At 43.7% G+C, this 20404-nt stretch overlaps 1 protein-coding gene across 4 annotated transcripts in view; it reads left to right on the top strand.

Annotated features, from left to right (window-relative positions):
* The window catches only part of STK32B (serine/threonine kinase 32B), a 362927-nt gene that overhangs the window by 213214 nt on the left and 129309 nt on the right, over window positions 1–20404 (top strand). The gene's annotated exons all lie outside the window — the stretch shown is intronic.

Below are 20404 nucleotides of genomic sequence, written 5' to 3'. Positions count from 1 at the left end.
CGGTGAGTAAGTAACCAGCTGGGACACAAATCAAGTTTGTTCAGATATTCCGGCGCATCTGTCACAGCCAAATGTGGAGAGAAAAATTACGCCAGAATATTGGTGAAAGGAAACTGAAAAAAATGTTATTTCCTTTTATTATTGCGAACAGCAACCCACTCTAAAGAGTTCGTACCACTTTTTTCTCCTGAAAAGAGAGCATGTGAACACTTCATCCATTGCTCTGCTCTGTCATTTCTGGAAGGAAATGTGGCAGCTGCCAAACCGCTTGCAGTTCTGTTGTTTCCCTTTGGTGGCCAGACCGTGAGGAGGATGGTGTGGGCTTCACAGGAATAGCTTGCCAGCAGTGCTCTTGGATCAGGGGCAGGACGGCAGTAGGTTTAGGAGCCATCCCATCCTGGTTGCCAGCAGCCTGTGGGGTGAACACTCTCAGCAGAAGCAAGGAAAAGTGAGCTAATTTCTCTGATGTTTGCTGTTCATTCTTCTAGAGGGAGGCGTGCAAAGAAAGGTTCACTTTGATAGTTCTTTGTGTGTTGGAGTGCAGTTTTCCCACTCTGCTCTGCACCTCACCCCTGATGTGCAAGGCTCTATCTGATCTGGCCCCTGCCTTACCCTTCTCTCTCTTACTATGCTGGCCTTCATTCTTCCTTGAAATGTGCTGAGCCTGCTCCCACTCAGGACTCTGTACCTATGGTTCTCTGTGCCTGCAATGCCCTTCCCCAGGACTGCTGCATGGTCACCTCTTCCTCAGAGAAGCATTCCCTGAGCAATATCTATTAGGTGATTTTTCCACTCTCTTCCAGTCCTTATTGATCACTCTCATTTGCCTAACACTATCTAAAATTGTCTCATTTATGTATTTATTTTTTGCTTTATGTTAGTTGGCTGTCACTAGATTGTAAGCTCACAAATGCAGAGATTTTTCCATTCACTGTGCATTCCTGGCACCTAGAACATTCCATAGTCATCAATTCCATCAGCGTTTCTTTTGGAAAGACTACTCTGCATCAGAATATAGGCTAAGAGCTACCACTCTGACCAAGATGGAGTGAGAGAGACTAGATTTATCCTCACACCTGATATAACCAAAAAAGGAAAAAATTATATGAAAAATACGAGGACAGTAAAAGTTATTATAACTGTATTCCATAAATTCAAAAAGTTAAGTGGAGACATGGAAGATATAAAAAAAGACCTAAATCAAACTTCTTGAGTTGAAAACTACAGTGTTTGTGTTGACGATATAATGGATAGGATTAATAGCAGATTAGATATTGCAGGAGAAGAGGTTAGTGAACTTGAAGACATATCAATAGAGGGAATACTCCCCAGTTTATTCTTTGAGTCCAACATTACCCTGTTATGGAAACCAGACAAAAACATTACCAGAAAAGAAAACTATAGACCAATATCTGTCAGGAACATTGATGCAACAATTATTCACATTTTTGATAATTAAATCCAATAATATATAAAAAGTATAATACATCATTTCCAAATGATATTTATCCCAGGTATTCAAGATGGGTTTAACATTTGAAAAGCCATCAATGTAGTTCACCATACAAACATGCTAGAAAAATGTCATTTCCATTGGTAATGAAACAGCATTTGACAAAATTCAGTATCCATTCTTGGTAAAAAAAAAATTTTTTTTCCACAGACGTCAAGTAGAAGGGATTTTCCTCAACCCAATAAAGGGCCTCTACAGAAAACCCACAGGTATCATTATATTTATAGGAGAAAATTGAATTCTTTCCTCCTAAAATCTGGAACAAGACAAGACTATCCGCTTTCACTGCTTCCATTAAACATTACACTGGAAGTTTTAACCAGTGCAATAAGACAAGAAAAAGAAATAGAAGAAAGCATTCAGATTGGAGATGATAAATACAACCCTTTTATTTGCAAATGACACAATTATGTTGTTTATATAGAAAATCTGATAGGCTCTACATTAAAAATACTAGAAATAACAAGTGAACTTAGTAGGATTCCAGACAAATCAGTATATTAAACATTTTATCATATTTCTATATACTAGTGATAAACTCTTAGAAATTGAATTTTTAAAAATATCATTCGCAGTAACACAAATATATGAAATACTTAGGGATGAATCTGAATAAACATCTATGCATTGAATACCACAAAACATTGCTGGGAAAAGAAATAGTGAGATATACCTTGTTTACAGATCTTAAAACTCAATGTTACTAAGGTATCAATTCTCCCCAAAATGACCCACAGATTTAGCACAATCTCAATCAAAATCCCATCAAGCTCTCATGTAGAAATTCACAAACTGATTCTCAAATATATGTGGAAATGAAAAATACTTATGAAAGCCAGAACAACTGTAAAGGTTAAGATCATAGTTAAAAAACTAATTTCAAGACATAAATGTACAGTAATCAAGACTATTTTATTAGGATCAGCATAGATGGATCATTGGAGCAGAATAGAGAGTCCAAAAGTAGTTCCACAAACATATGGTCAATTGATTTTTGACAAGGCCTCTGTTGTCTAAGGACAGGGTCTTTCTAATGGCGGGGGGGAGACTATATTCAGATAAAACATGTAAACTGATTATAGAATAAGTTGGAATGTAGTTTCAAACTTAGTCACTGCCTTTTTAGCCTTTGCATTCTTTCACTATCACAGTGAGAGTGAGTTGATTCTGTTCCGATTTGTCATCAGATTTTATGGTAGATACTTATGTTTCAGTCATGACCTCAAGAGCCTGTTGTTTTTGTTTTATTTAAAACTGCCACTAACCAATTTTAACGCAAATGTCTGCTTATGGGGTTCCTGTCTGGATGCTCGCGGACCCAGCCTGAGAAGGGAATGAGAAAACGGCTTCTCAGAGGAGGTTCACTCTCTTCTAAGATGCCTTCTTCCTTTGCCATCCCTCCAAACCCCATGAATCCTTTGCTCACTAGCTCAGGCCCACCCTTACATCCTAGTCCTGGTATTGTCTCCATGACTGCCATCCTTGTATCCCCATCAATTTCTGCAGCAGCTGGCATCCAGTGGGTGCTTTGGAAACACTGGATGAATGGATGGAGGGGTGAATGGGGCTTTAAGGCTGAGTTGAGAAATTCTGGGGGGACCCCCTGATGAAGACATCAAGGGCCAGGACCTGGGTCGCTGGTGGTGTGAGGAGGAAAGCGGGATTGAAGAAAAGGCAGGGCCCGCATGTGAGCAGGGGGAGAGCCCCATGAGGAATTTTTAGCATCTTAAACACAACTTGTTTTTCAGCCATGCGTCAGTCACCCCAACTCTTCGAGGTGCCCCAGCCCATCACTTCTGCCTCTGTTGTAATTGCCCCAAAGCATCTCTTTTCACTTAGCGAGAACAAAGCCTACATTTTAAAGGAATTTTTATCCTTTTTATCAAGATTTGATGCTTTTAAAAAGTATACAGACTTATTAGAATGCACATCCTACTTTTGGGAGTTCAGCTAGGGGCCCCTCTCTTCATACGCCATCTCTGCTATGCAAAGGTTCCACTGCAAGCGCTTCCCCTGGGCTGCGACTTGAAGTTAGAGAATTTGATGTTTCCAGATTCTCTGATGTTCAGTCTTGAAGGGATTCGCTGAAAGGAATCCCTTGTTGTATATCATATAGCAGCTTCTTGGTTGAGAAGAAGAACTTAAAATATAGGCAGACTTTTTTCTTTCATTTATTATTTTAATGGCATCATAATTGCACTTATTTTTCAAACTGCTTCCACATCCATCTCCTCATAGGCTTCTCATGATAAGCTCGACCTTTGTTATAATTTTTACAGTAATTGTGTTACAAAGAAGGGAAATGCATCTCAAAGACATGCAGTACCTGGAGTTCCGGTCATGGTGCAGCGGAAATGAATCCGACTAGGGACCCTGAAGTTGCGGGTTCGATCCCTGGCCTCGCTCAGTGGGTTAAGGATTCGGCATTGCTAGGAGCTGTGGTGTAGGTTGCAGATGCAGCTCGGATCTGGCGTTGCTGTGGCTGTGGTGTAGGCCAGCAGCTGTAGCTCCGATTCGACCCCTAGCCTGGGAACCTCCATGTGCCGCGGGTGCCGCCCTAAAAAGACAAAAGACAAAAGACAAAAAAAAAAAAGACATGCAGTACTTGCCCAGGGAGGCACAGCTGGCAAACGGGACTGCATGGTCTCCCCCTCTGCCCTTTCCAAGTGCCCAGCTCCGGTGCTTTTCTGCACTGCTGAATTGCTGCACAGTGAGAACGGGCACCCGTGAGGTTTTCCAGTGCCCTCATTGACTGACCCACATAGAGGGCACTCTCTAAAGACTTGTTTCATTGCCGGTCGTTTGGACTGGTTCCCACCGAATACAAGGGCCAGACTTTGGCACGGCCATGGATTGCCGTGGTGGCCTCTCATCTCACTGGGTTTCTGCCTTCCGCCTCCAGCTCCTTGTCATAAACACGGAGCCTTTGAAAGGCAAACAGGTTTTATGTCTTTGTTCCCGCTTATTGCTTTTTAAAGACAGTGTAACCAGCATGCTCAGTTTTACATTGTCGGATGATTATGTGGTAGGCGGCAGAGGGCAGAGCGAGTCAGTGCCCATTCTAGGACTGACTTCGCTGTGATTTGAATCATTGTGTGTGCCAGTGCGTATCTCACTTTTACTTCTCAGGATAGAGCAGTGGAGGAGCTATTAGAGAACAGGTCGTTTCTAGTCCAAGAAAGCTGTCTGGAGTATTCCTTTTTGCTCAACCAATTCACTCCTTTTAAATTGCCGTAGAAGCCTTAGAACGCTATGATCAGTAGCAGTTTTTGGGGGGAGGTGGCGACAGTGGAGCTTTGACACAGATGTCAAAAAACCTGACATCTGATTCTTATTTGCTGCTGCGCACACTCTCAGACCCGTTGTCTCTGTTTGGAACAAGTGGATACTGACTAGGACGTGAAAACGAATGGGAGGTGTTTTATTCACTCATGAAAAAAAAATGATGTAAAGAGCTTCACCTTATGGTTCATTATCTCTGCAGCTCACCCATAGAGGCTATTTTTAGTGTTCAGAGAGTCAAATTATTTAAGAGCCTTTAAATTGTATTTTTTCTTTTGTATCTGAAAAGGATATGCAGATAGACTTTTTTAAAAAAGCAAAAAAAAAAAAATGTATGTTAAGACAACCTGTAACCTGGGCTTCTGAAACATTTCTTTGACCATCGGTAAGTGTCTCTGGCTAGACTAAGCCTGGCCTGTCTCTCAGCAGGTGTTCTTTCATTATCAGCGAGTGGCCTAGGGACTGTTTCTACTACGTGATGTGACATTCTGCTGCACACCCACCATCGTTAGGATGCCCTGAGAGAGACTGATCAGGAAGCCACACTCTGCGGTGCGTATTGCTGATGGCTAGTGAGGAGGAGAATGGGTGACCGATGAAGGTCCCAGAGGTGGCGAAGGGTGAAAAAAGAGCTGCAGTTCCAGATGGGCTGGCAGGTTCTACTTTGGGCAAAGCAAGGCGCCTAAGATAGGACATGAAAATCCTCCCAGGGAAAACGCTGAGAATTGCAGGACCAACCATATTTTTAAAAATTATTTTAAGTTTAGAACTTAGTTTGAAAGCAAGGAAGATCTTCATGTGTCAGAGGTAAGGCAGCTGCCAAAAACCAGAGTGTGAAGGATTTAGAGCTGCCCAGGGGCAGGTGGAGATGCTGGTCTTCGTGACATCAGGACTTGAGGTTCAGCACCTACGGGGGGAAAAGATTAGATCTTGGGCCGATGTGAGATGAGGCTATGAACTGGACCTGCACATAAACTGGGAACCTTCCAAAGGCAAAGGCTGTGCCTTCTTTGAAAAGCCAACCAGGGGGGAAAAAATGTCCATTGGCAAAGGAAGCAATGAGGAAATCTCTGGAAAGGAAAAAAAAAATCATTTCACATGTGAATTTGAAACCCCAAGTGTACACCTTACAAGCACCGGGGGCTTGCATGTATATTCCCTGTATGTTCCAGATAAGCACTGCTGTACAGTAAATGCCATTGTATATATTTTAAATTATGCTAAACCAAGCAACACTGTTTAGTTATGTGCATAACTGTATTGCATCTATAAACTAGTAAGATAAGGATCCGTAAAATTTAAGAATCATAGCTCCGTCTGAGGGATGGAGGAGGCTGCAGCCTTAGCGAGGTCTGCAAAGACTTAGGTGCTCTTTGTCAAATTCTGGCTTTTGGTTTGGTTTTTAAATTTTTTGATTGTGGCAACACACACACACAATTCACCATCATTATTTTAGGTGTGCACATCAGTGAGCAGTTCCACACAGGAGTGTGTACAGTGTACAGTTCAGGGGATTAAATACATTCATTTTGTTGTGCCGTCCTCGCCCCGTCCATCTTCAGACTTCTTTTCCTGCACAACTGATCATCTGTACCCCTTACATAGTAACTTCCCATTCCCTCCGCCCCATCCCTGGAACCACCATTCTTCTTTCTGTCTCTGGGATTTTGACCAAGTGTGTCAGGGAAGTGGAATCATACGGTGTTTGACTTTTGGTGACTGGCTTATTTCACCCAGCAGAATGCCCTCTCGGTTCATCCACCTTGCAGCCTACGTCAGGATTTCTGCCTCTTTTAAGGCTCCCAAGATGGTACTTCAGGGTGTCGTTTGACTGTTTGTTTTCTATATACTTTTGAGCTTTTTGCCCTTCATTTGCTTTATGACTGTCTTCTTTTGTGATGGATTTTTTGTAGTCGTTCGTGCAAGCTCCTGTCTCGTTCCTTTTGTGTATTTCTACAGCTGATTCCTTTGTGGTCCCCATGAGGATGAAATGCATCATCCTAAGATGATTACGCTCTAATTTGGATTTACACCTGCTTAATAACGTAAAAAGCTCCCTTCTTTACACCCCATCCCACTGCTTTCAGTGGTTGATGTCCCAAAATTACATCCTTATACAGCGTGTGTCTAAAACATAAACCTCATATTTTTTTAAAATGCATTTATCTCAAATTATATTCATTGAGCTTTTGGATGTTTATATCCAGGTGTTTCATGAAATTGGGGGAATTTTCAGTTATTGTGTCGTCAAATGTTCTCTTTGGCACTTTCTCTCTTTTCCTTCCGGAACTCCCGCGATGTGTATATTGGCCTGTTGGATGGTTTGTCACAGTCCTCTTATGCTCTGTTTGCTTTTCTTCAGTTTCTTTCCTTTCTGTTCTGTTCCTCAGGCTCAATAACTTCCATTCTCCTATCTTCAAGTTTGCTGATTCTCTCTTCTACTGCTTGACATCGGCCTTTGAATCCCTCTAGTGATTTCTCATTTTAGCTATTGTACTTTTCAGCTCCAGAATTTCTTCATGGCTTCTTTTTAGGGTTTTTTTGTCTCTCTATTGACATTTCCATTTTCTTTATATAATATTTTCTTGACTTTCCTCACATTTCCCTTTAGTTCTTTGAGCATCTCTAAGACCATTATTTCAAAGTCTTTGTCTAGTAAATCTGCCGCCAGGTCTTTTTACAGGGATGGTATCTGTTGGTTTATTTTTTTTCCTTTGAGTGGGCCATACTTTTCTGTTTATTTATGTGACCCGTGATTTTTTTTTTTTGGTTGAAAATTAGATTTTTGAATCTAATAATGTAAAACCTTGGAATCGGATTATTTTCCTTCCTTATGATTTGCTGGTCTTTGTTTTTGTTTTGATTGTCATAGGCTGTTTCTGTGCCAAGGATCTGCCTGAGGTGTAAACTTGAGGTCTTTTCAAATTTTTTCTGAGCCTGAACTTTTCCTGATGCATGCATAGTGGCTTTCTAATTTCCCCTGTACATGTGATTTAAAATGCACTAGTCTTTAATGTGTGCCTCCCAAAAGAGAGAGGAGAAAAATGAAGTGATGGGGGAATGGGCTCCAGTCCTTTAAGTCTGTTGAAAGTCTGGACAGCCTGTGGGGAAGGGGGTCACGACAATGGGGGGGGGGTGGCAGCAACAATGACCACCCACCTCTTTGTCTGCACTTCCATGACCAGAAGCAACAATTAGCAATCATATCATAGATCTCCAGTATTTGGAGGACAGGACCCTCTTGACCTACCCTGGCTTCTGCAAGCTGTGTGTAAGCTGCTCCTGGAACCCATGCACAGCTGCCTGCTCTGGGCTGGGGGTGATGGGTAGGAATCTACTACTGTGCTAAGAGCTGAAATTGACCACAATTAATTTCAATTTACCATCCAAGGCTTTTCCTGGAAGTTGCAAGCCTTTATCAGACTCCAGGGTCCCCAAATAATTACATCATCAGACAGATTCTACCAGTGCAGTTTTTGTCGAGATGGGAGTAGAAATTCCTAGTGCTTCCTCTGCACCATCTTCCCAGAATCAGATTCCGTTTATTAAGTTAGGCGGTGGTTATAGAGTTTATATATATATATGTCCTTTGTCTGAAATACTTTTAAGTGACAAATAATTGAACACAGTTAACACAATTTAATTCTAAAAGCTAGGTTGAGTTCAACTGTGTACAGAATGTGACTGTATTTGGAGAGACGGGCTTTGAAGAGAAATAGTTAAGCTTAAATCAGGTGTTTAAGGTGGAGCCTCATCCACGTAACAGGTGTCCTTATAAGAAGAGGAAATCGAGACACAGACATACACTGGACAACCATGCGAGGACACAGGGAGAAGACGAGGCTACAAGGTGAAGAGAGAGGCCTCAGACCAACACTTATGGTCTCGGACATCCAGCCCGCGCAATTGTGAGAGAGTCCCTTTCTGTTTTTGAAGCCCTCCAGTCGTGGGTATTTTGTTACGTTATTTAAGCCAGCCAATCGTGGCTATTTTGGTAGCATAATATATAATATTAATTTACTAATATACTCATAAATGAATACTCTTGGTAGGAACATTTTGGTGCCTGTATTTTGGTAGACAGAGGTGAACATTTTTGCTGGGTATGTACAAGAGGGAAGAAATTGCTGGATAATCGGGCCTGTGTATGTGCAGCCTGAGAAGATACTGCCAAAGAGTTTTCCCAAGTGTTGGGCCAGTTCCCACTCCAATCAGTAGGGCATGACAGCCAGGACTGCTACGCATGTTCGGCGACCCCTTCTCTTGTCTGTCATTCTTCTTTTAGCCCTTCGGCTGCGTGTGGCGAGCCACCACGTTTTCATTTTGATGTGCAGCTCTCTAATGCCACGTAACATGTTCCATATTTTGTATACCTACGATCATATATCCCCCTTTTGTTGACACACTCCTTCAAAGCCCTCGCCCATTTTTCTCTCAGCTGAAACAGATGAACTTGATGTAATTTTAATCCATTTCGGGGTAGGTACACTGATATGGTTCAGAATACGAAAACGTATATAAGTGAACATTCTTCCAGGCCTGAAACCAGGCCACCTAGGGGTCCTGCTCCCATCACAGTCATCAGTCTTGTGAATATAATTCCAGAGATCTTTTATGTATGTGGAAGTAATGCATATATTATTTTCTCCTTTTTACAGAATGTTCTTCCACTCTTTAGACAGATGATTTCGTATACCAAACATGGTTGTATATATTGCTCAGTTTCATTGAGATATTAAATCTCATGCTATGAAATTCATCCCTTTTAAGTCCATAATTCAGTAGTTTTTAGGATATGCACAGAGTTGTACAGCCATCACCACTATCTAATTTTAAAACATCTCCATCACCCCAAAGAGAAATCTTCTAAGAGCTGTCAGTCTTTATTTCCTATGCTCCCAGCCTCTCACCTATTTTTCATTGCTATAGACTTGCCTATTCCATAAAAGTGGATCCATGCACCACGTGGCCTTTGTGACTAATTTATTCGTGTAGCGTAATACTTCAAGCATCACCCGTAGAGCAACGTGGATCAGCACTTCATTCATTGTGATGCCTGATGAATCTTCCATTGTGGAGACTCATAACATTTTACTTATCCACGCCTTGGTTGGTGGAGATTCGGGTTATTTTAATTTTGCCCATCATGAGTCATGCGACTACATACGTGTGTGTACAAGTTCTTGTGTGGACAGGCATGTATTTTCAGTTCTCTTGGGCTTGTATCTAAGAGTAGAAATGCTGGATTATATGATAACTCTTGGTTTAACATTTTGAAGACCTGCCAAACTCTTATTCCCTGTGGCTACCTCATTTTGCATTCCCAGCAGCAACGTATGAAGGTTTTCTAGATCTTTGGCAAGACGTACTAGTATCCATCTTTGGTTTTTTTTTTTGGCCATTCTACAGAGTGCGAAATTGTATCTTCTTGTGATTTTGTTTAAATGTCCCTAATAACTAAAGATGCTAAACCTCATCTCGTGTACTCATTGGCCATTTGTGTATCTTCTTTGGAGAAATGTCTCTTCACATCTTCTGCCCATTTTTAAGTTGGGTTGTCTTTTTATTGTTAAGTTTAAGAATTCTTCATTCTGAATATATATCCTTTATAAGATATCTAATTTGCAAATAGTGTCTCTTCTGTGGGTTGTCTTTTCACTTTTTTGACAGTGTGCTTTGAAGTACAAAGTTTTTCATTTTGACGGCAACAAATTTATATATTTTTGTCACTGTTGTTCACCATTTGTTGAAAAAATTTTGACAGCAACAAATTTATATATTTTGTCACTGCAGCACCATTTGTTGAAAAAAAAAACTTCTGGAGGGCATGGCCAGAAATAAGTCAACCAATCAATCAATCAATCAATCTGTCTCATGCATGCAATTTTTATTTTCTTATAATTTTGAAGGTACAAAAATTACAAAAACATTACAAAAAATTGTATATGCTTTAAATATATCCCCAATTTTTGTTGTCGTTGTTGTTGTTTTTTCAGCTGCACCCATGGACATGGACGTGCCCGAGCCAGGGATCAAACCTGAGTCACAGCAGTGACAATGCCAGATCCTTCACCCACTGAGCCGCAAGGGAACTCCTATATCCCCGGTTGTTAACATTAAGCCATATTTTTTTTTTTTATCTTTTGTCTTTTGTTGTTGTTGTTGTTGCTATTTCTTGGGCCGCTCCCGCGGCATATGGAGGTTCCCAGGCTAGGGGTTGAATCGGAGCTGTAGCCACCGGCCTACGCCAGAGCCACGGCAACGCGGGATCCGAGCCGCTTCTGCAACCTACACCACAGCTCACGGCAACGCCGGATCGTTAACCCACTGAGCAAGGGCAGGGACCGAACCCGCAACCTCATGGTTCATAGTCGGATTCGTTAACCGCTGTGCCACGACAGGAACTCCTAAGCCATATTTTTATTCAGTCTTTCTTTTTTGAGAACTGAAGTTCTTACTTTTAATCAAGTCCAATTTCTCAGTGTATTCTGATAATGAGTGCTTTTGGTATCTGTCTGAAAATCTTCGTCTATCCTAAAGTCATGAAGCCCTTCTCCTGGGCTTCTTCCAATAGTTTCATTGTTTTATGTTACACGCTGAGACCTCCAATCCACCTGAAATTGATAGGTGCATATGATGTATGGGACTTGTCGGAATTCATTTTTCTCCCCTTAAGTATACAGTTGGTGCCGAACCACTGACTGAAAACCCTCCCATTTCCCACGGCTTGAGATCTCCCTTCTCCTCGGACAAAATAATCAAGCGTATGACATCAGCTAAGCTGACCTCTCTAGGTGCCTGCGTGGGCCCTAGTAACATCCGTGCACTTGTGTATTCCTCTGGTGTTACCGTACGGATTATAAGAGCAAGGATGTGGTTCTTGTTAATCCCTCAGGATGCTCAGCTTCCGAATGTCAGCTTTATTCGCTTAGCTACTCCTTCCTAGAGTCAGCACACCTGAAGGCCTCCCGTGTACCACCCACTGTGCTAGCTGCTTCGCTCACGTTAGGTACCCCCGCAGAGACAGGAACCCAATTTCTGTGGTTTTCGTATGTACCTAAAGCACCTAGACAGTGTCCGGCATAGAGTTAGTGCTCAATGAATACTCATTTGATAAATTATTTTGTGCATGTGAGCACAAGACGGAATATATGGGAGTTCCCATTGTGGCTCAGTGGTTAACGAATCCGACTAGGAACCATGAGGTTGCAGGTTCGATCCCTGGCCTCGCTCAGTGGGTTGTGGATCTGGCGTTGCCATTAGCTGTGGTGTAGCTCGCAGACGCGGCTCGGATCTGGCGATGCTGTGGCTGTGGCATAGGCTGGCGGCTACAGCTCCGATTCGACCCCTAGCCTGGGAACCTCCATATGCCATGGGATCGGCCCTAGAAAAGGCAAAAAGACAAAAAAAAAAAAAAAAGACAGAATATATGGAGAGCCTTGTTGCAGCAATATTATAACAAGGGAAAAGTAAAAACAACTCTGCTGAGACTCACTAGGTGCTAGATAAATAAACCCTATAAATACAAAATAAAATTAATATATGATAGTATGATATAGGATACTGTATGAAAATGACTCAAATAATATAAAGAAGTCAATCATCACAGTTTCAAAATACATGAAGCAAGAGTTCCCTGGTAGCTCAGCAGGTTAAGGAGCCAGCATTGTCAGTGCTATGGCTCTGGTCACCGCTGTGCTGCAGGTTTGATCCCTGGCTCAGGAACTTCTGTATGCCACAGGGCAAAATAATACATGACACAAAAATTGATAGGCCTGTGAGCATGGGACAGTGGGTGCAACCTCCTTTGCGGCTCCGAGCAAGCAAAGGCGACACAGAATGGGCAACCCACTCTCACTGTCTGATTGAATGAGATGGAGTCAAACTTTTGGGCTGAATTCCAAAAGAAATGTACAATTTTCATTCTTTACTAAAGGTGTTTGTGACCCACTCATTCCTGAATAGATCTGATGCTCTGGGCAGCATGCTAAATGCCGGGGGACAAGGCTAAACAAACCTGGTCCCTGGGGCAGACACTTGGCTGCCTGGCGGGGAGGAGGTACCAGGAGAGAGAGCGTCCCTGTGCCAAGAGGCACATGCTGCCCGAGCCCTGAGCAGGGATTCCAGATTCTGGAGATGGACAGATCATCTTGGTTCAACTCCCAGCTCTGCCGTTTCCTAGCTGTGCCAGCTGGGAAATGTTTCTTAAGCTCTCTGAGTCTCGGCGGCCAGGTCTGTCAAAGGTGGTGCATGATCAAGCATCCCTCCAAGGGCTGTTGGGAGGCTGGAACGAGTTAAACACAAAGCACGTGGAACAGCGCCTGGTGCATGGTGGGAACACCATCGGTGTTAACTGTTCTTGGGCACAAGGGAACAAAGGGAAGCTCCGTCTGCCAGGGTGAGGAAAGGCATCCTTCTAAACCAGGGTCTCTCAGCCTCAGCACTGCGGACATGCGGGGCCAGATCCTTCTTTGTCACGCAGCTGTCCTGTTCCTTGTAGGATGTCAAGCAGCATCCTAGACGCCAGTAGCACCCCTCCCAGTTGTGACAACCACAGATATCTTCAGGCATCGTCAGATGTCCCCACGGGAGCCAAGGTGGCCATGGTGGGAGAGGACTGCTCTAAACAGAAAAGGGGATGACGGACAGGAACAAAGAGGTGGGATTAGGGAGCATCGTGAGTGAGCAGGTAGGGGTGAGAGAGTGGCAACACTGAGCGTCCTTGGGGACTGTAGGGTTCATGGCCAAGGGCAAAACGTGGATCTGCAGCAGTGGATCATCCAGACCATTTGTCATGACGCAGGACATCAAATTCCAGCCGCCTTTGCGTATCCCAAACTCAGGTGACCTGCTTGGGGTCACTTCTCCCACTGAATCCTAGCTTCTGGCACAGCACTGGATGCGTGGTAGAGGCCCACCGAGTGTCTGTTAGTGTTTGCATGAGCTCCCATTTGTGAAGTATTTCCGGAAAGCATTCACCAGCACTCTCTAAATATATCCTTTTATTAAGAAAGCTCATCCCTGAACTTGATGCCCAGACCACTTTGTTTTTTGTGCCCTGCTTTTACGGAACTGGACTTTGATGCACTCTGTGCACCTGGAAGAACATGATACAAAAATCCCCCATTAAACTGGTGACTCTGTTCAGGGCATTTTATGTCGCTCATTGTTCACCACGTTGCAGGTGTCACCTTTGTAAGAATCCAGTAGGGGAGAGTTCCTTCTGGCTTCTGCGCCAGCAATAAACATATTCAACGCAGAAATAAACAGTTGATCTGTTGGTTCACATGGACTCTTGAATCGTGAAGCTGGTCACATTTCTCACTTCGCTCTGATTGCTGGGAAGATGCATCACTGGCCTGGTTCAGGCAAGCAAGCAAGTTCTTTGGACATGAATTGCGGTGTTTTTGCCTGCATCCTTTTCTTTTCTTTCTTTCTTCCCAGCTCCTGACTTACTTTCTTTCTTTCTTTCTTTCTTTCTTTCTTTCTTTCTTTCTTTCTTTCTTTCTTTCTTTCTTTCTTTCTTTCTTTCTTTCTCTCTCTCTCTCTCTCTCTCTTTCTTTCCTTTTCTTTTCTCTTCTCTTCTCTTCTTTTCTATTTGGTCTTTTTAGGGCCTCACCTGCGGCATATGGAGCTTCCAAGGCTAGTTAGGGGTCAAATTGGAGCTGTAGCCGCAGGCCTACACCACAGCCACGGCAACACAGGATCCGGGCCACATCTGTGACCTACACCACAGCTCACAGCCACACCAGATCCTTGGCCCACTGAACAAGGCTAGGGCTCGAACCTGCATCCTCATGGATGCTAGTCAGAGTCATCTCTGGGAACTCCTGCATTCTTTTTCTTAAATTCCTTCTTTATTCTTTGACTTGGTCTGTGGCCTACTCATTTTCAATTGTATTATGTTATATGTATTATGCAAGTCACTTTCAAGTCACTTTCAATCCTTTTTGGTCCAGGTAGGAAATCAATACATTTTTATTAAAAAAAAAAAAAAAGGCTCTAACAGACATTGAGTCCTTCATACTGGCCTATTGTCATGTCCAGACCAGGACTGATGCCTTCGCAGCTCCTGACCTTCTGTGACCTTGTGAGGCGAGCCGAATTACCCAGATTGCTCCACGGCCAGTGTTCCTGCTGTCCAGTGTAGGTTTCTCATTCAGGCTCTCCATCATTTCCAGGACGATAAGCAGCATGATCATGAGAACATAATTGTAATTCCAGTCCAAGAAGAAGCAAAAGGGACGATAGCACAGAGCTGTGGAACAGCACAAAACTACAGAGAAATCAATGCAAGGTCATTCGCTGTTCTCCGATAATAACATTGAATCTCCTTGGGAATGTTGAGTCCATGGCCCAGGGCAACGATGGGTCTGCACAAAAAAAAAAAAAGAGCCATAACCCAGGTTATTGCTCAAATTATTGTTCTCTTTGCATTTGGAGTTCCTCTTTAGAATTCATCCCAGTCTGTAAGTTTCTCCCCTGCAAATTCACACTGCTCCCCCAAAGCGCTCTGATGGAATATTGAGTGAGATGCCCTTTGACAGTTTAGCTGTGAGTTGGGAGTGCAAAACTTACTGGTTATTAGCATAAGGTTTCAATAGTCCATCAACGCTTAGAATACAAATGGAACATCTGTAGGAGGCATTTTATAGCTGATTCCTCTCATTTCTTTCTGAGCATCTAAACCCTTCTCTCCTGTAGCAAATACGTGGAAAGATGTATCAGATGATTCTTTCAGTTGCAAGTGACAGACACAGAGTTAAGTCGCTTAACCCGAAAGGCACAGTAAACAGGAAGTTCGGGAGTGGACCGCTCTTCTGCCCGGACTGGAGCCCTCACCTCCAGCAGGGCCCTGCTCTGTTGATGGCTTTCAGCTCTGCTTGGCTCCATGAAGCTTCCTTCTCCAGCTGGGTCTTATCTTCATTCGGGGCTTCAGGATCTCGACAGCCTCTCAGTTGCAGCTTCTAGCTCAGCACACCTCGAGGAAGGGGTCAGCATCCGTCCCCTGATCCCAGGAGCACCCAAGAGGTCCTGATGACCCAACACCGGGGGCCAGCGGGGGGAGGTGTGTAAACTTGCTAGAAATTTTCTCGTCTCTGTTCAGAGGGAGGAACAGGAAGCATCAGGCAGCTCCAACAAGGATGCCTTCAAGGAGGAGGGAAGACGCCCAGTTTATCAGAAATGGGGGAATGGAGGGCGTTTTGAGACCAGACTTTCTGTGAGCAAATGATGTCTCTTGTACACGCTTCTTGAACAAAAGGTAAACAAAACAAAACATTTCATCACGCAAACCCAGTATTATTACCATGATCCCCAAACAGGGTTAAGACGAAGGTAGGAAAATATGAGCCAGCGGCACTTGGCACATTAGGAGGTGGGGTTGACGCATCCATGCTACTGTACACAGGGGCAGTTAACCAGGACCTACTGCACAGCACAGGGAAATACGCTCAATATTCCGTAATAACCTACATGGGAAAACATGGATGTGTGTAGAACGGATTCACTTTCTGTACACCTGAAACTAACACAACATTGTAAGTCGACTCTACTCCAATAGAATTTATTCTAAGACATCCCGGATGAAATTTGTCAACCTGAATCCCATAAAAATATTATACATACATGTGTATATGCATATTATATGACAGATACAATATACTTATATATGACATATGATACATGTGATATGTGTGTGTGGCACACAGGTATGTGTACACATATACATAGACACACGTATGTGTGTGTTTATCAGGCAGGATTTCATCTACAAATGCAAAGATGGTTTAAGCTTCAAAACAAAAAGTAACCTCTGAACCCACTCTTGATAAAAATTCTTAGCCGTCTAGGAAGCAGCTTTCTTAACCAGTTAAATGATCTACAGCAAACAGTTAATTTAATGGAGAAGCAGTTTATGACAGCCCAGAACAAGGTAAGAATGCGTATCTCCCCCTCTCATCGTCATTGTTTTATTTTTACTGGAGGCCCTGAAGAGTGCAGTAACACAAGAATAAAATGAGCATAAAGATTGCGAGAATATAAACATCGAAGTTTTTGTAGAAGACACAACTGTCTTCGTGTAATAAGTGGAAAAAGTATTAGAAAGATATTAGAACTAATAGCTTAGGTGTCAGCCAAGTTGCTAGCCTTTAGGTAAACATACCTCATTCTGGAGAGCACTTTCTCTACCAGTGACCAGTTAGTGCTCCTTACTCAAGAGATAATCTTGGAGTTCCTGTCGCGGCTCAGCAGTTAACGAGCCCAACTAGGATCCATGAGGACGTGGGCTGCGTCCCTGGCCTTGCTCAGTGGGTTAAGGATCTGGTGTGGCCGTGAGCTGTGGTGTATGTTGCAGACTGGACTCCGATCCCACGTTGCTGTGGCTGTGGTGTAGACTGGCAGCTGCAGCTCCGATTTAACCCCTAGCCTGGGAACCTCATAGGCCACAGGTGTAGCCCTAAAAAGCAAAAAAAAAAGGAGAGAGAGAGCATGTGTGGTTATCTTCACAATAGCAATAAAATCTATTTTCAACTCTAAGAATCAAAATCCATATGAGCCAAACCTCTAAACAGAGAGTATTAAACTTGATTGAAAAAATGTTTTTTAAAAAAGACAGAATAGATAGATATTGCATATTTGTGGAAAGGTTGGAAAAGTCCAGCAACGTAAAAATGCTAATTCTCTTCAATTTGTAAATTCAACATAATTCCATCACAAGTCAGAGATTTTCAAGGATCCAGATACGTTCAGTCTAAAATTCCCCCAAAAGAGAAAAAGTGAAGCAGTACAAACAGCCGTGACCAGGTTGAAAGACAGACTGAGAAGTGGCGTTTAGGGTGTTGGCCGTGGAAGCCCCTAGTTACCTGCTCCAGGCCCCATTGTGTCACAAGCTTCTTTGTATGATTCTCTGTGTCCTCACATCGGCCCAGATATGCTGCCCAGAGGGACCAACTAGGCTAAGTCGTGTCTGCAAAAGGCCAGGGCCTCAAGCCTGTGAGCCTACCTTGGGGCGAGGCTTCTGGACAAGCTTTATTTTTAACCTCTCCCTTGGCTTCCAGCAAATGCTGAAATGCTTCATTTGAATCAGCGATCGCATGCCAGATGGAGCGTACCCTTGTCCTGCACCAGATGTAAAGTCCAGCTGATGCCCGCCAGGGGGCCCTGGGCAAACCCACAAGCCCCTGGACCATCTCATTGCTGCCCGAGCTGGCAGCCACTCCTCCAGCCCTGAAGTGAGCTTGAAACAGGAGGGAAGAAGCTGGTTTGGGTCATCACCCTCGGACCACCAGTGGCCAAGATGCTAAAAATGGGAGGATGGGGGGTTCTGTCCTCAAGACCCTATAGAGTCCTGAGCCCCCAGCACCAGAGGGTTCATGCTGTCCTTCCACTGAGCCGCAGTCCCTGTGGGTTCCAGGCCCCGTGTACTGCTCATCGGCAAAGACCTTTCCACCACCTCACTTGCTGGAGAGATGACTTCCGCACTCCGGCTATGTGCTCCCTCAGAGTGCAGACAATTGCTGGGTCTGAGTGTCCTCAGCGCACTGCCCCGTGCCCGTCACAGGGCGGGTGCTCCATCCACATCTGGTAAATGGACCGTTTGGGGTCACAGTAAATCACGCCCCACCCCTTGCCCTGATTCTGAACCAGTATAAACAGCAGGAGAGACACAAGGAGAACTGTGACTCTTAGGCAGCCATTTGCTCTTTCTCTCTGGATCCCAGTCTTTGTAATCCAGGGCGGATGGCACCAGTTGGCATTTAAGGTCCCTTCCATCCCTGCAACTCCACAGTCTGTAAGCACATGGTCTGTCCCTTCTGCAACCAAATCAGGTTCCCTCCCCGGGGCTGCATGCCCAGGTCAGGAGAGCACAGCACAGTACAGCAGCAAGCCACGCATGTGGGGTCTGAGTCCTTGTCTGTACCCTGACGTTGGCACCCAGACGTTGGCTCCCTGAGGCCCTTCTTCCCTCTTCTGTACGATGGGGGAAGGGCCTGGCTGACCCAGGTCCTCTAGGCAAGGATCCAATGCACAGATCTAAGCTTCCAGAGCAACATCCTGCCATTCTGAGATGCCCTTATCACAGTCCGGGGTTCGGCACAGAGTGTGACAACATCTTATGATAGCGTGATTCTAGTTTACAATTATTTAACACCATTTTCAGCATTTTCGTGTTGGCTCTTTGCCCTTAAGAGGCCTAAGTGCATTTTCTATTGCTTTGGAAAAAATACACCTCAAAACTGAATGGTTCCAAACACAGTCATCCCATTATCCCATCTTCTGATGACTGGGCTCAGCAGGGCGGTTCTTCTGCTCCATGCGATGTCTGCTGGGGCTGCAGTGGGATATCCAGATTCCCTAGGTGACTCACTCCCACGGCTGCCAGGCAGCACTGGCTGTCACTGGCTGTAACTGGGTGCTCAGCTGTGACTGCTGAGGGGAGCACCTTGGTTTTCCTTCTTGTGCTCTCTCCTTATTGCTCGGACTCTGGCCAGTTCCAAGAAGCAGTGCGAGTAGAAACTGGGTGTGTTTTGCCAGAGCAGTGATGCCTTCAAGGGCTGCAGGAGTGCACTCCTCGTGGGGAGCAGCACGTGTGTGGAGAACAGAGGAATGAGTGAAAGGGGCTGCCAGTTTGGAGATGAGCTGCTGAAGCCCTGACAACATCTAATTAAAGCATGTACTAAAACGCAAGTAACAGGTTGGAGTTTAGCATTGGTTAAAATGCCATTCGTCCAGGAGTGGGATTGTAGGATCATATGGTAACTCTATTTTTAAATTTTTTTTCAAGGAACTTCCATAGTATTCGCCACAGTGGCTGCACCAATACTCCCCATTCCTGGGCATATGTCCAGAGAAAACTCTTAATTCAAAAAGATACCTGCACCCCAATGTTCATAGCAACACTATTTACAACAGCCAAGGCATGGAAACAACCTAAGTGTCCATCGACAGAGGAATGGGTAAAGATGTGGTACACATAGACACAATGGAATATTACTCAGCCATAAAAAAGAATGAAATAGTGCCATTTGCAGCAACATGGATGGACCTACAGATTTTCATTCTGAATGAAGTAAGCCAGACAGAGAAAGACAAATACCATATGATATCATTTATATATGGAATCTTTAAAAAGTGATATAAATTAACTTATTTACCAAACAAATAGACCCACAGCCATATAAAAAAATGTATGGTTACCAAAGTGGAAATGTATGGTTACCAAAGGGACAAATTAGGAATTTGGAGTCCAAATACACACACCGCTATATATAAAATAAATAACCAGCAAGGACCTACATATAGCACAGGGAACTACAGTCACTGTCTTGTAATGACTTATAAGGGAAAGAATCTGAAAATGAATGTGCATGTGTGTATATATATGTAAAAGCAAACATATATTATGATATATGGATATATATCTATATAGAATATAGATATTCAGTTACATATATACACATATTAACTGAATCGCTTGGCTGTACACTTGAAGCTAAGACAACATTGTAAATTAGCTATACTTCAATAAAAAACGGTTATCATTTTTTAGTGGCGTTTGTCAGCCAGAGCCTGGGGCTGGGTGCCCTGTCGCCATGACTTAGGCAG

This window comes from Sus scrofa, chromosome 8 (assembly GCF_054392235.1).
Source record: "Sus scrofa isolate SSC_HxYL_T2T_F1_AM1 chromosome 8, Sscrofa_HxYL_maternal_Yorkshire_Landrace_v2.0, whole genome shotgun sequence".
Classification (NCBI taxonomy): domain Eukaryota; kingdom Metazoa; phylum Chordata; class Mammalia; order Artiodactyla; family Suidae; genus Sus; species Sus scrofa.
The sequence above is the reverse complement of the archived record's forward strand: the minus strand, read 5'-3'. Positions and strand labels throughout refer to the sequence as shown.